This window comes from Coenobita brevimanus, chromosome 97 (assembly GCF_032717465.1).
Source record: "Coenobita brevimanus isolate Jiangsu-jjx chromosome 97, ASM3271746v2, whole genome shotgun sequence".
Lineage (NCBI taxonomy): Eukaryota > Metazoa > Arthropoda > Malacostraca > Decapoda > Coenobitidae > Coenobita > Coenobita brevimanus.
This window is the reverse complement of record NC_137050.1, coordinates 19479502-19496347: the sequence shown is the minus strand read 5'-3', so window position 1 is coordinate 19496347 and position 16846 is coordinate 19479502.

The following is a 16846-nucleotide window of genomic DNA, read 5'->3' as shown; positions in this document are numbered from 1 at the left end:
ATCATTTAATACGGTCTAGTAAATACACAGGTATATGCAAAAATAGGTAAAATATGATGATCTTGGGTTAGTTAACGTGAAATTTTTCGCTTACAGAAGTATGTTATTGGCAATTACTGTATACACTAAAAACAAACAGAAACTACGTTACACACCTACTGTACACAAACAGCAAAGAGAATGCTATTTACCAAAGTCGTATCAAGTGGGGTTATTTAGCAATCACAAACACCTCTACTCCAACATGGAACAATGTTCGTAGATACTCCATATTCTTGCTTCCATACAGGTTTTAACCCTGGCGAAACCACTTCCAACAAACAGCCCTAATCTGTTTGGAAAACATATGTAATGAAGTATATAAAAAACACTGTTCTATATGTTAGAAATATCAGTGAGCTGAATTTGACTCCGTATTCAAGACACTTATGGTTACTCTACGGACAAACTGCAGGACAGTTTCCAGTAATAAATGATTTATTACACTGCAATAATTCCTCTGAAACTGCTCACAAAGTGCTCTCTGTCCTGGACTTACAGCTCAGATATCAGACGATTATATTGATAAATATAAAATATATTTTCAGTTAAAATTATAACGTCATTGTGTTTTCACATTTAACTAAGAAAAAATATGCAATAAGTTCTGGTCACTCATGAGACTATGATATTTTGTTTTATGTGTCCGACTCTGGGCATAGGCCTCTTAGCCTGCTCTCAAGGCCCCGTAGTCCTCCTGCGTACCATACACCTCTACATGTCTCCACTTCGGCGCTAACACCCACCGTCCATGTTGAATACATGCTAGGGCTGTCTCATACAGGACTGGTGTATTGGTATTGGCGGGGGTATTTTTATATGTCGGCTGGTCTTCTGGTAGATCGGTAAAGCCTTGATTTTATGAAATTCAAAGCCTTAAACTGTTCCCTGCCCCGGCGGGGCTTTGAACCTGGGTCCAGTAGGACTGCAGGCCACCTCTCTACAGAGACGCCCTGATGTTTAGAGAGATTGTGGTAATGACAATTATTTCACTTTTTTGCAAACAGATAATAAAAAGTTTTCAAACTTTTACAATTTAAAAACTTTTTCAGTTAGATTAGATTAGATTCGCTCCAAAGCATTCCGATCTGGAATTAATTCAATAATTCAACCCCTGACTCCCAGTAACACAGCATCACACTGCCAAAACCTCCTTTCCATGAGCAAGACAACACCTACTGTACACGCCAGTCTGGGGGTCTGGGGAAAAGCACAATCCGGGTCTAGCGCCAAAGCCACAACGTCCCAGCATCCCTCTAACTCTGTCTTCATCACAATACAATTCTACTGCTCTTAATTCTCTCCTTGACTTTATTCTTCTTTCTTTCTCTCACATTAACTTGACTTATTCAGCTGATATATTCCCACTTCCCGTTAAAAAATAATTCTCCGACTATTACCGCTGCTGGTGAACACATTAATTAGTTACCGATATATAGATAGATAGATAGATAGATAGATAGATTTACTGTGATCCCGGATGCCGTATTGGCTCACACGCTTTCTGGACCATAATACATCCCACGCCTCAAGATACCTCATCTTCTTAAGAAACTGGTAGCCCCCTTCCTTTTCAACCTCCACCCCGAGCAACATCTGAGACACCCTCAGGCCCCTTTCCACTCTCCCTCTCACTTCAATATCCAACAAGAAGTGGTACCAAGGCACAGCAAACCAGTCCCCGGGAGTCATTTTAGTGCTGACGTATAAACACAACAGGATATCTAGTCTAAGAAGTCACATGTCAAATTCGGAGTAAATCGGGTGAAAATTGACGATTTTATAACCATTTGAAATTTTAGGCTCGACCCACCTGACAATGATCCCCCTTACCGCTATGACCCTCTGATGAAATGATGCGTGTCATAAGATGCAGATTTGACAGATGTACCTTTAGGTTTTGGTTTCATGTCGATATGACGAATTTGAAAGGAGTTATGGCGAAAAAAATCTATTTTTTCTTTTACATTTTCTGAGTCTACAGCTTGGGCCTTGGCCCAACGTGGCTCAAAATTTCATCAGGTGTCAGAAGGTCACTGCCCATCATCCCTGTAATTTTAGTCACAATTACACCCGTAGTTCTCAAGTAAATTTGTTAACAGACAGACAGACAGACAGAAGACAGACAGACATGCCGAGTGAAAACTATACCCGTCCCCGAGCCCCTCCGGGACAGGGACGGGTAAATATCTTCAGCCATCATCCTGCATAACATCTTCCCTCCCCGTGCAACACACCGATATACCTTCAGACTCTCCCCATGAAGTAAATCGATTTACACTCACCCCCTCAGTTGCGTTCTCCTTCGCAGGACACGCATGTCTACCTATAATCACACCGCCTGCCCTTCGCCTATACACTGTACAACACCCCCCCCCCCCACACACACACGCCGCTTCCTCCTACAGCACCCCGATATCCGTCCCCCTCCCAATCTCCCCTTAATTCTTCCACCGCCACACACTGCTATCTCCCTCCCTCTCCATAATTACAGTCCAACACTCCAACCTAATGTTCCTACAACACCCGAGGGCAGACACACCCTACTGCCTCTCACACAACCCAATCCCCCTCCCCCATTCTCCCACCTCACCTCCTTCTCCCAGTGCAATACACGGTAACACCATATATCCCACCCCCCCTCCTCCCGTGCCAGTTCAACACTCCCATACCTTACACCACCCCGGGGCAGACACACTACTGCCTCTCACGCCACGAAGCTGCCACTTGGAAATTTTCTGAGTCGATGCAAAAAGGGAAAAAAAATGCTCTCGATATGCAGCACTGTAATCATAGTCATCGATCATGTGTGTGTGTGTGTGTGTGTGTGTGTGTGTGTGTGTGTGTGTGTGTGTGTGTGTGTGTGTGTGTGTGTGTGTGTGTGTGTGTGTGTGTGTGTGTGTGTGTGTGTGTGTGTGTGTGTGTGTGTGTGTGTGTGTGTGTGTGTGTGTGTGTGTGTGTGTGTACTCCACCCTATAACTATCTGCATTAATTGAAACGGTACAATTCTGAAACCAATCGTAATATTTCTTAATAAGGTATCACCACAAACTGTATCCCACAGAATTACTGCATATAATTAACATTCCTAATTATTCCCGCCTCTTCCCTCCTACTACTGGAACATAACCATTGTTTTGTGCCAGACTTTTTTGCTGTCTAAATTCCACGCCGTACAGACAGACACACAAGTATCTCCCCAAAGTTTGACGAATATCTAGCGTAAAAATCGAACTATCTGAAACTCGCACCGGCTGAGAGTGGGTTTTCATTGTATTTTGCCCGGTTGTAAATTCTCATCACACGGAACTGGGAAGATGGTTGTTTCTTTGACTGTACATATCAGAACTGAGGACCGATTTACTGTGTGTCCTGGGTGCTGTCAGTCGATGCATCACTAATGGTGTACAGGAGCTTAAGTGTGGGTCAGAGTGAAAGTAACTAAGGGTGTGTCAATGTGTAGGTGTAAGTTTGTGACTGTGGGTAGGTGTAAGTGTGGGGCAGCGTGCAGGTGTAAGTGTGGGTCAGTGTGCAGGTGTGGTGGCAGCGAGGTCAGTGGGAGGGCAGGTGCACCAACTCCACCATACCAATATAACCGACAGTTTCCACCACACAACTGTTAAGTTTATACATTGCAAGGTTTCTATACGTTACCGTCCAATTCGTGTCGCTCACTCAATCCCCTCTTCTTTCCTCAAAAAATACAGTATTCCAATTCCGAACAAACTCTAGTTACATTTACAGCACGTAACAGATTCCCTCCTCCCTACCAGTCTTCTCTCCATCCCACATCACTCCATAAAAGAGTTTTCTTTTCGATATCATCTTCCTGGATGGTTTATGCTCCCTCTCTCCCTCTAAAATCAAAATAAAAAACCCTCTCATCCCAGTATATGCAATTATCCCCCAGTCCATCATTTTTCCTATCTCCTTACTTTCTCACTTCAACCTGCCTGCCTGTTCTAGCCTCGAGACTCAGGCAATATATCGCCCTCACTCTCAGTTTCTTTTCTTTCTCCGCTTGATGCCCCAGTAACCGCCTTTCTCCCTGGCTTTTCCTTACATTTTACTTCTTCCTTCCTTCCTTCCTTCCTCCACTCACCTCTTACATTGTCCTGTCTTTTCCACTGTCATTATCACAACACCCCTTCCCATTCATTATCACTTACCTCTGGTTCTCTCCTTCACATTCATTATCACATCTCTCTGTCTTTTACGACTACGTTATGCTCTGATACTGTAGTTTCCAGGTCATCGCCATCTCTCTCAGAATCACAATCTCCATCAGTAATGTCTCATCTCCTCTGTGTCTGGGATCTCTCTCTCTCTATTACGCTACTCTCTTTATCTCTGCTTCTTTCTCCAGTTCTCTCCACCTTTCCCTCCTTCCCTTCAGCTGTTTGCGTGTATCCCCTCGCTTCCTCCTCGACCTACATGTTCTATCGCCCCCCCACTTTTTTTTTTTCTCTCTCATACTTCTCCAGTATCCTCATCACGTTTTTTCTTGACATTGTTCCTAATCCGTCATTCTTTTATCCTGAAGTCTTCCCTTTTTTTTCTCACTCTCAGATCATCTCCCCGTTCACCCACTTTTTACTCATCCGTGATTCTTTGACCCTATTTATACGCTTTCAACTTTAGTCAGTTACCATTTTTCCACCTCCTCGTCTCAGTGCCTTGACTTCAATCTTGGCTCTTTCCTTCCTGCATTCCCTCCCCCTCCTTCCCCTGCCTCCCTCTCCCTCCTGTTTCCCGCCCTTAACGGAGGGCCTTTGTGTCTTGCCTTTATACTCGTAGTGTCCTCTACTCTCTCTCTCTCTCTCTCTCTCTCTCTCTCTCTCTCTCTCTCTCTCTCTCTCTCTCCGTTCTATCTACTTATCTTTTCCTCTTTTCACTGTCTACTTCCTCTTTAATCATTCCGTGCTTTACTCATTTTCAATTTCATTCTTCACTTCCTTTACGATCCTTCACCCCCCCCCCACCACGTCTTCCTCTTCTCCTTCATCTTGTAATCCTTTCTTTCTTACCTTCCCTCCCTCACATGTTCTTAGTACTTCTTTTTCCTCCTTTTTCCCTTCCCATCCTCCTCCTCCCCTCGACAGTCTAACTCACAAGATACATTGATCCCCTTGGGTGAACTTCCCTTCCCTCTGTCACTCCCGCTCCCTTCTTTCTTCCACTACACACTTCCTGTACTTTACCTAAAACATAACCTCAAAATAGCGAACGATAGTGGCACTGAGGAAGGCAAGAACGGAGGGAGAGGGGGAGGAAGAAATATAAAAGTTACCTCAGACCACGATGGCCACACAAATGACAATTTATGTTTTGACACATACGTTGCAACAGATGAAAACATTAACTGAACCGGAAAATAAGTACAATCATTTCCCGTGGAGGTAAAACCATTACTTAACCCTTGGACGATGGAGGCTGGTAACAAGCGCCTATTTTTCTGTTTCCGACTCCAGGCAGACACTGACAGTCCGTTTCATGAGACTCACCGGTTCTCTATGAGCCACGCTCCTTTAACATGTTACAGCTTCAGGAGGAACACCCACCAACCATACTGAATAGTGTACAGTACATGCTGGTGCTGTCTCACTGAGGACTAGCGTAGTCAATATGAACATGGTATGATTATGAAATGTCTGAGATTTGTGGAAGACCATTTAAGACAGACGGGAAGATACTTAAATCCCTAAACTGTTACCTGTCACAGTCTGGCATCAGTTTTGCGTCATTTCGGTCAGAACAACACTAACTTGACAAAAATAGGATACTGCTTGTTGGCCGATCATTCGTGTATTATTCAGCGTTATGTGTTGAGTTACAGCAGGTACGAGTATTAATGTGTATTTGTGTGTGTGTGTGTGTGTGTGTGTGTGTGTGTGTGTGTGTGTGTGTGTGTGTGTGTGTGTGTGTGTGTGTGTGTGTGTGTGTGTGTGTGTGTGTGTGTGTGTGTGTGTGTGTGTGTGTGTGTGTGTGTGTGTGTGTGTGTGTGTGTGTGTGTGTGTGTGTGTGTGTGTGTGTGTGTGTGTGTGTGTGTGTGTGTGTGTGTGTGTGTGGAATGGAGTAATCAAAATCCCGAAAACGAAAACCAAAACGAGAGGTGGGTCGTATGATGTAGCGGGAGGGGATGGTGAGGGAACTGGCAGATGGAGAGGGGAATGGAGGGACAGATAATGAGGTGCCAAGGATAACTCAGGAAAGAGGGGTGATGGTGGTGAGGGAGGAGGGAGAGAATGGAAGCGTCAATGAGACCGTGAACACAGTGGGAGGAAGAACATGAATGTGAGTGAACATTAATATGAGTGCAGATGCTGCCTGGGACAGTAGGAGGAGGAGGAGGAGGAAGGGTGGCAGGACCGTAGTGTGAAGAGCAGCATTTGGAGTAGGGGAAGAGGGGCAGCTACATTAGCGTAGTGGGAAGAGGAGTAGGTAGTGCTGAGAGGGGTCGGTAGTATGCTGTAGAAAGGGAACAAGAGTACTACAAGAGGGGAAGTGAAGTCAGGGATGGAGAGGGTAATGAGGGACACCTACAGTACTTTTTCTTGCCCCTTCCCCCTCCCCTCACTTCCTTTCCTATTACCAACAATACTTTTCTGGTCGTCATCATCTCATCTAGCTTTTCTCGTACCATTTCCCTTCTCGCGATCTCTCCCACTTTTCACCGTGAAGGAAGAAAAATGAAGAATTAACACCAAGCCAAGGTTATACAGAAGTGCAGGAGTAGAGGGAAAACAAAAGGTTTCAGGGCTTATCCCATAGCCAAGTTGGCCTCCTACTCACCTCCACATGCCACCACTTCGGCGCTAACACCCACCGTTCACACTGAATACATGCTAGGGCTGTCTCATACATGACGGGTGTACTGGTTTTAGCAGGGATATTTTTACATGTTGGCAGGCCTTCTGGTAGTTCAGCAAAGTCTGCCTTTATGAAATTCAGATAATCAAACTGTTCCCTGCCCTAGACGGGATTCGATCCTCAGTTCATTAGGACTGCAGGCCGCCTCTCTACCGATTCAGCCACCGCCTCCCCCACTATCAAACTCGCCATGGCTCATAAACACTTCATCCATATTTACCAGCCCATCAATAATAAGTTTCAGCCATTTTTGCTCACAGGTCCAGTACAAACTTTGTGACATTAATAACATACTCTGTTAGTGGATGGCGTGTGATTATTCTGTAAGTTACTTCACAAAAAATAAAGGATCACCTAAAATGCACTCAAAAAGCGCATACCTCAGCCAATGCCATCGCCATTAAAAACGATTCAGATCCGGATCCGTGGAGATATTGTGTAGAATACATAGGATCCGGATCCGTCCCAAAATTTAATCAAATGTTCCTTGACCCATGGCCCATTCTTCCACAAAATTTTACTGAAATTCGTTTACAACTTTTGGAGATATCATACATAGGATCCAGATCCACATCCGCCCAAATTAAATCAATTCTTTCTCGGCCCATGGCTCACCCTTCCACCAAACTTCACTGAAATTCATTGAGAACTTTTGCAGAAAACGTCTACAAAAACAGACAGGCAGGATATCATCGGTGAATACATTACTTCTTCCAACTTCGTTGGCGGAGGTAATTACAACTAACACAGCAGCCAAAATCTTGAAACAGTTATAATTTATATACAGTCTATGTTGTGTCTGCTGCCGTTCCTACACAAGTTTGTCATAATGCTCACATTATTTCAAAAGTCCTTCACCTACCCCACTCCACCCCTCCCCACCATGAAACCACACAGCAATTCCCTCCCTTTCAAAAATCTCCCTGTATTATATAACTGCATGTTTCTATATTGAAATATACAACTTCCAACTTAAATACCCCTCCCTCTACAGGAGTCACTAAGTGGGTCATTAGTAAACTTCATCAGGCCAGTACTTTTAGATGAAATATTGTACTTTGACTGGATAACTGTAAATTTAAGAACCATCATCTTCCATCTCGGCTTCTCCATATTTCATTTCCTTGTCTACAGCTACCTCACTTCTATCTCCTTCCCTACCTGTCCTCTATCTGTTCCCTACCACTTCTGACATTCTTTTGCGTAGTTTCATCTCACTGCTTCCTTTGTTTCCTTCCTCTATAAAACAATACATTCTCCGCAATTACGTAATTTTTTTTTCAAAATTTTCTTGGGCTCTCTCTATCCTGATCCCAATATATCTTCTATCCCTTTTTCAATAAAATCTACTCAAGTAAAAATATATCTATAGTTTCTCCTTGTGTCCAAACCTACACACTTCCCTCGCCCTCAACCACGTCTATCCCCTATCTGCATATATCAGCCTCCAAATCTAATTCAGTGACGCCATGCTTCTTCCTAAAGCACTCCCACACTTGGGTTGGTCGCAGTACACCTGACATCATCTATGAACAGGAAAATTAACCAAATACCAAAGCAGCTGATAATTTCTCCACAGCTGCTGTTAACTGAAAGACAGTGGAATCTCAGATGTGTTGTAGTATTCGCAGCAGCGTGAGTCTCAGCCTGAACAATGTTTACTTGTGATTAAGTTGCCTGCCTAAGAGTGATGGTTGTGTAATTTCCAAGCTCAGTCATTCTCTTTACTTCATATCTAATCGCTACATCTTTGATACCCATAGTGCCCAGCTTTCTCACAGACCTGTCCTTTTTTACTTATCTGTCCATCATTCGCCCTGCTCTCAAATTTTTATCCCCACAATCTGCAAATTTTAAATTTCAGCCTACTTACAAAATGAAAGGGCACCAATTATGTAATTATCATATACTCGTAATGTCTGATTGTCATCGTACCACCAAAAGTCATTCTTATACTTCATATTTTACTCACAACTCCTAAACACTAAAGCTACCATCGCTCAACCCACACACGATATAACTGCACAGCTGTCTCACCTCCATGCACGGTGTTCTTTAGGCCTCCTTCTTCCCTCTGTCAGTTTTTCCTGCTGTCCTGTTCTTCAACTCAATCGTTTTATTCCATTCTTACAGGCTTCTTACACACAGGTTTTCTCCGTAAATAAAATTGAAACAATTATACCCTAAATATCGATCTGTATTTCTTTTATGTATACACCGGCAAAAAAAACTGCCTCCACATATTCATTAACTTTTCATTTCATGCGCCACTGCCACAATTTCCGCTCCACTTTCCGGTCTGCTCCAGCACCCATATATTCCACCCTAATGATCTGCCTGGAATCTCGCTCAATTTCCTCCTCCCTCTCTATCCACCTTACCCTCCATCCCCTTACTCTAGCCCTGCCTGCCTGCCTGTCTCTTTCCCTACATCTATCCATTCCTCCACTGAACCCTCCTCATTTCCTTAACCATACCGTCCCTCCATTCCTTTACTCTTCCATATCCCTCTTTTCACTCTAGCCATACATGCCTACTGTCTCCCACCCTCCCTTCATCAATATCACGATTCTGCATTCCTTCCTTCCATTTTACCCTTCCTTCCTCTCCTCCCTCCCTCCATTCCTCCACCCAAGCCCAATCTGACTACCTGCCTGCCACCACAAAACAGGTGAGGCAGAAAGGGTGAAATGCCTGCCTGCTACCCCATCCCAGGTACGGAAGGTGTGGACGTGTCGTGTAGTGATGGAGGGGTGTTTTGAAAGTCCAACCAATTTCCATCATTGAGATACCGAGGTTGAGTTGGAGATGAGGGAGAGTTACTGTGGTCGTGGTATCAGCAGAGTATGTGATAAAGAGTCAATGTGGTGGGGGATGGGAGAGAAGGAATGGAACGAGGACAAGAGGAAATAAAAGGAGAGAAGTAGGCAAGTGATGAAACAGAGGTGGAACCAGGAGATAAGGAGAGAAAGGAGGCAAAAGAAAACGAAGGAGAGGAGGAGAAGGCAAAGGAAGAGAAATGAGAAGAGGAAGGATAGAAGGAAGCAAGGGAAGATGATTGAGGAAAGATTACTAGAACAGAAAAGAGAGGAGGAGGAGGAGAGGGCAAGAGAAGAGAAAAGGACAGGAGGAAGAGGAGGCAAGAAAAGAGAAAGGAGAGGAGCATGAGGAGGCAAGAGAAGAGAAAGGAGAGGAGGAGGCAGAAAAAAGCGCCCTCCCACGAGCCTTGGTATTCAGAACAGCACTTAAGCTACACCAACGTCATGATGAAAAAATGCCTTTCACTCCTGTAGCAATTAGATAGTTTTATATTTGGGAAGGATAATGCAATTAACAAAGTGTTAGTCCTATCTAGAGGTTACTTTATCCCCTATTAACGACCAATAGGACTCAATCATTATATATATATATATATATATATATATATATATATAAGTGTTAGTCCTATCTAGAGGATAATTTATCCCCTATTAACGACCAATAGGACTCAATCATTATATATATATATATATATATATATATATATATATATATATATATATAGTATAAAGACAAAAACAAACCTCACATTAATATTATACTGTTGTTTCCCCCGGACTAAACACTGTCATGAGCGCTAAGTGTAACGCTGAGAACTACTCATACAATTTGTCACACTGTACTGCTTTTCACTATAAATTATCATGGCAACAGAATCTGAGACGGCAACACAGTCGTTCACCAGTTCATGACATCACAATCGTTCGCGGCAACACCATTCGTGGCAACACAATCATTCACGAAAACAACGGGCAATGGCAACTAAACCAGGGATGGCAACATAAACAGTTATCGCAACACAACCGGTAATGGCAACACAGCCAGTGATGGCTACACAAAGAATGATGGCAACACAACCAATGATGGCAACACAGTCAATGATGGCAACACAACCAATAATGACAACTGGTAACGGTAACATAACCGGTGATAGAAACACGACCAGTGATGACAATATTACCATATGACAACCGGTAATGGCAATAACCAGTAATGGCAATACAACCATTAATAACAACCGGTAAGGGCAACACAACCAATGATGGCAACACAACCGGTAATGGCAAAACCAGTTATGGCAACAGATCCGGTAATGGCGACACAGCCATTGCTGGGCCAGATGGCAACACAACCGGTAATGTCAACACAACCGGTGATGACAACACAATCGTTCAAGGCAACACAATCGGTAATGGCAACGCAACCGGTGACATCAGGCAACACATCCGTCCACGGTAGCATAAATTTTCAAGGCCGTAGAACCAATCATGACACAATCGCTGACCGTTATACAATATGACGATGTAACATAGCCAACAATAACTAGCATCCCTGTTTATAACACCCAGCGGTGCAACATCATCAACATCAATATCGGGCATGTCTAATTATATAAATTCTCATCGGTGCAAAATTATCAACAACAATATTTGGCAGGTCTGGCTGCATAAACACCCGCTGGGGAAAATGCTAAAGTAAACAGAGTGGGCCAACTTGCCCGCTTTGGTGTTTGCTCTTGCTCTTCCAAAGAAGCAGCGTAACGCAACTCTCTGAAACCAAACATCACGGTAATTACTAATGACTTCTGGCAACCCTGGCTTGGTGTGGCGCTATTAAGTTTAAAAGGGCATATACACCACCACAACACACCAGGAAAACTAACACAACACCACACCACACCAGCAACGACGACCTAAACCACAATACATTACACCAGCAACAGTGGTATAAACCACATCACGTTACCTCTCTATATCCCACCAGCAACACTGCCGTTTATAACAACACAAACATCAATACACTGGTATAAACCTAACCACCGTATCTCTATATTCTTTCCCCAACACCGGCAAAATCAAAACCAGACCTTACCAGCAGCACTGGCATGAACATCACCAAAACATAATTATCAGCAACACAGGTACAGTACACACCATACCATATTACTTCATTGCATCCGGCCACCAACACTGGCCACCAACACATTAGGAACCTTCACAATCACATCACATTAGCAGCATGAGTATAAACCACTTAGCACCAGGAATCCCGACATAACTACATAACACCAGGAAGCCTGATATAACTACATAACACCAAGAACCCTCGCATAACTACATAACACAAGGAACCCTGACATAACTACATAACACCAAGAACCCTCGCATAACTACATAACACTAGGAACCCTGATATAACTACATAACATCAAGAACCCTCGCATAACTACGTAACACCAGGAACCCTGACATAACTAAATAACACCAGGAACTCTGACATAACTACGTACCACCAGGACCCTGACATAACTACATAACACCAGCAAGCCTGACATAACTACATAACACCAGCAACCCTGACATAACTACATAACACCAGCAACCCTGACATAACTACATAACACCAGCAACCCTGAATTAACCACATAACACCAGAAACCCTGACATAACTACATAACACCAGCAACCCTGACATAACTACGTAACACCAGCAACCCTGACATAACTACATAACACCAACACCCCTGACATAACTACATAACACCAGCAACCCTGACATAACTACATAACACCAGCAATTCTGACACAATCACATCACACCGGCAACAATTTGCACTGAGTGGCTAGAAGTTCATGCCACTGCACGTTATTCATCAGCCATTCTTCTAGTTGCTATACATCACCAGATGACATGACCCCACACTCCAGTGCACTAAAGGAATGACAAGACTAAGGTTGTCACCCACCCACGTAAATTTTTGCGGCGCTTGGAACGAGTACATCCTCACTGGTGACCAAAACTAAAACTGTCATTAACTTTCTTTCTCCTGCCTGAATGACCGATCTGCCATGGTTCAAACATTTCATCTATGGTCATAACATGGGATGACACCTTCGGGGTTTATAGATACAACCCGAAAATCAAACGACAGCTCCCAGTGGAAGAAAGCAATACCGCCATGATCGAAAAAAGCTCGTCAATCATGATCGCAAGCGGCCATGTTGGCTGCAATTTTCTGACCTAGCAGGACCTGTACTCTGAATTTCCCGCCATACGTTTGACTGTTAATGTATCCTTCTACCTTCAAATTCTGAAATGTTTTGCACATGGCAGAGATATAAACGATGTGATGCGATTGGCTGCTTCACCGCAACCGTGCCCAGCTGCGCAGTGCTCGTTATTCAGCAGCTTTTGGCAAAGACAATTTCATTAGTCTAACATCCATTTTATCCACCTGACTCAAGACATCCACTCTCAAAGAACGAGTATCCTGAAAAGCATCGAGAAACAATTCCAGCGATGCTTCCATCAGTGATAGAAATAGAAATACCTGTATGGGTGTGGGTAAAGGAGTATTATAAAAAAGAATAGCTGAAGTATGTCTTGTGTTTAGCAAAATGTGGGTCGTCTGCAATTACCACATTTTAAATCACACACACACACACACACACACACACACACACACACACACACACACACACACACACACACACACACATTTTTCGGTAATATATCGATTAACATTTACTATCTTTTGGTCAAGGACTGAAAGGATGTATACTTAAGTGAAATGTGGAGTGATCGGGGACAGGGAAGAGGCAGAAAGTGGGCTGGTTGGGGGAGGACATGACAGGACAGGCAGGGGCAGAGAGTAGGTCATTAGAAGAAAGACGAAAGGTGACTGAGTGGCAACGAAAAGTTTCTCGATATGGAAAGGGAGCGGAGTGTTGGAGATAGCGGAGAGAGGGATGGAGGGAGGGAAAGAGTGCTGGGCAGGACTGTCGTAGTGAGGAAGGGAGGGAAGAATCTGTTTTAAAAAAGAAGATGAACGAGCAACGATATCGGAGTCGACTGGGGAGGAAGGTTAACAGAGAAGCACAAAATAAAACAACAATACTCTCTCTCTCTCTCTCTCAAAAAAAATTACCTTTACCATTTGAAACAGAGGATGAACCATTATCAAATGCTCTTCAGTCATTTATATGTAAGCCTGATAGCAATACCAAAGCCTCAAAAATCGTGATGTTTATAAATGTGAAATACACTTTCTCTCTGAACATCTGCCTTTGACAGAAAATGCCAACAGCAACAACACTCGTTCAGATGCCATCAAGCACCCGAGTAAAGATGCTTTTTTGTTAGCGTGTACACCTAACACATATGCAGAGAAAATTGTTACTGAAGCGGTACTTGAAATCTGAGAATCTGTGCGATATCCATCTGCAGTTTGGACATGGCTTTGTAACAGAACCTCCAACGCAAATAGTACCTATTCACGTAGCCATGATAAGACTGAGGCAGACTTTTCTTTCTGCTCATATGCTAGGCGCACATATTTTACATTTCGGAAGGGAAAAGTCTATAACGAATTGGAGCCTAATAGGGAAAAAATATCTCTATAAAGGGTACATATAAAATCTGAAACAACACATGTGTGGGTCAGTGCAAGAAAAGTAGTGACAGAGTGAGTGGGAAAAAGCTAAGGGAACATATGAGGTGACAAAGAAAACGAACAAGAGTAAAAGATAAAATGGAAGAGTGAAAAAAATTATGAAGGGTGGCGGAGCGCAGAATGGCAGAGGCAGAGTGAGAGCAGAAGACAGTGAGAGAGTCAGAGTACAAGAGTGAGACAGTGAGCAGAAGAGACTGGATGTGTGGGAGACTAGCGTATAAGAAAGTCCGGAAATAAGGGTCACAGACAGGAGAAATATGAGATGAAAGAATAAGACACAACAGGAAAAGAGAGGAGAAAGATAGCGCTGGAGAAGGGTTGTGAAAGAAAGTTTACTCCAACTGCGGGAACAATATCTTGGCTGGAAATGCACATAAAGGCAAGACGCACGCCTGTATTGTGGTTCAGTCATGTTGATAGTTCGAATAAGAGAAAAGTTCGGGCTTGAGAGTGTCCATTATGGAAGAATAGTTTAATTACAAATCAGTCTGAGTTTGGGACTATTAAAATTTGGGTGTGAGACCATTAATGTCACGGAAATTGTGAAAATGTAAACCGTCGAGAAATGAAATTGGTATGTGTAATATTGTTAAAAATGCCTCACCATACGATTACACACACTACAGCAACAGAGCTATTTTAATATCAGATAAAATGCACACACACACACACACACACACACACACACACACACACACACACACACACACACACCATAAAAGCACTCATGGAAGGCAGGCACCAATGTCCCGTAACAGCTCTCCAGGACCTCTTACGGGCTCATCGCACACTGTCCATTATGAACAAGAAGTATGGAAAACTATTTCTTACAATGCTGTACGTGGTCACAACTTTCTGTCTTACCTGCCTCACTCGCTCACTGTTCCTGGAGTTGATTTTTTCCTCATCTGAAACAACAAAAGAAACATAATTAGACACACCATTCGTGTATACAGATGGTTTCTTTGTGTTATCTGTATCAACTAAACATTTCATTTCCACACTAAATGTACGTTTCAGTTACCATCACCCTACTACTGATAAAATGTACTTATAAATCATTAATGCTAGAAAAGTTTTCAGATGGTTTTCAATATACGAACTTTTCCAAACCATCGCTGTGTTCATACGATATAATGGATACGAGGGAACAAAGGAACACAGGTTGCTTAATATGTGGGTCTGAGGGAGTGGAGGGAACACTGGCTGCTCATTATGTGGGGCCTGAGGGAGTGGAGGGAACACTGGCTGCTCATTATGTGGGGCTGAGGGAGTGGAGGGAACACTGGCTGCTCATTATGTGGGTCTCAGGGAGTGCAGGGAACACTGGCTGCTCATTATGTGGGGCTGAGGAAGTGGAGGGAACACTGGCTGCTCATTATGTGGGTCTCAGGGAGTGGAGATAACACTGGCTGCTCATTATGTGGGGCTGAGGAAGTGGAGGGAACACTGGCTGCTCATTATGTGGGTCTGAGGGAGTGGAGGGAACACTGGCTGCTCATTATGTGGGGCTGAGGGAGTCGAGAAAGGCAAGGACTGGACTGGGAGGATGGGGAGAGTGTAGGGAAAGGGATCAGATTAAGATATACATGAGCAGTTGTTGCTGCAGCTGTTGCTGAGTAACCCCAGTCTGTCTGGCCGACCAGACCCACCAACCAAAAGCAAGCAACAGCCTTTGTAGGACCATCCTGTGATGCTGCTATGTGGTAAGCGGTGCGGAAGTGTGAAGGTTTGGTTCCTGGATGGATGCTGCATTTGCGTCTCTCCACAAAGTTAACAGGGGCACCACAGCTGGCTCCAAATCATTCCGCTTTTTTTTTTCTTTTGTTATCTGGGTACCATTCAGAGTTGTAAATGGTTTTCCGGGTTTCAGGAAACAGTTAGGCTTGTCACTAAGTGTACAGCCACCTAAGGAGGAAACAAGAGTAATAAAAATTGGCATGAAAGATGTGAGAAATAAGAAAAGAGGAGAACAGAGAGAGAAATATAAAAATACAGGTGAAGGGAGAAGCAGTCAGCACTGCATCGAATGAGTGGATGATAGTCATCACCAACTACCATGACACGGGAAGAAAATATGTAAACCGAAACAAGAAATAACAGAGACTAATGACACGGTAGCAGCAGAATACAGAAAGAGTAAGAAGTACTGAATGCAAGGAGGAGTAACTGAGAGTGAACAAATGAAAGCAAAGAATAATCATAAATGTGTTAAGAAGTGGTAAAGAGATTTTTAAAAAATTTGCTCTCCTTCATGTCAGTACGAAAACATTCACCAAAAACATCTGCAAGCACAAGAACTTCTACTAAAATAATAATAATAATAATAATAAATAATAATAATAATAATAATAAGAAGAAGAAGAAGAAGAAGAATAGTAATAATAATAATAATAATAATAATAATAATAATAATGATGATGATGATGATGATGATGATGATCA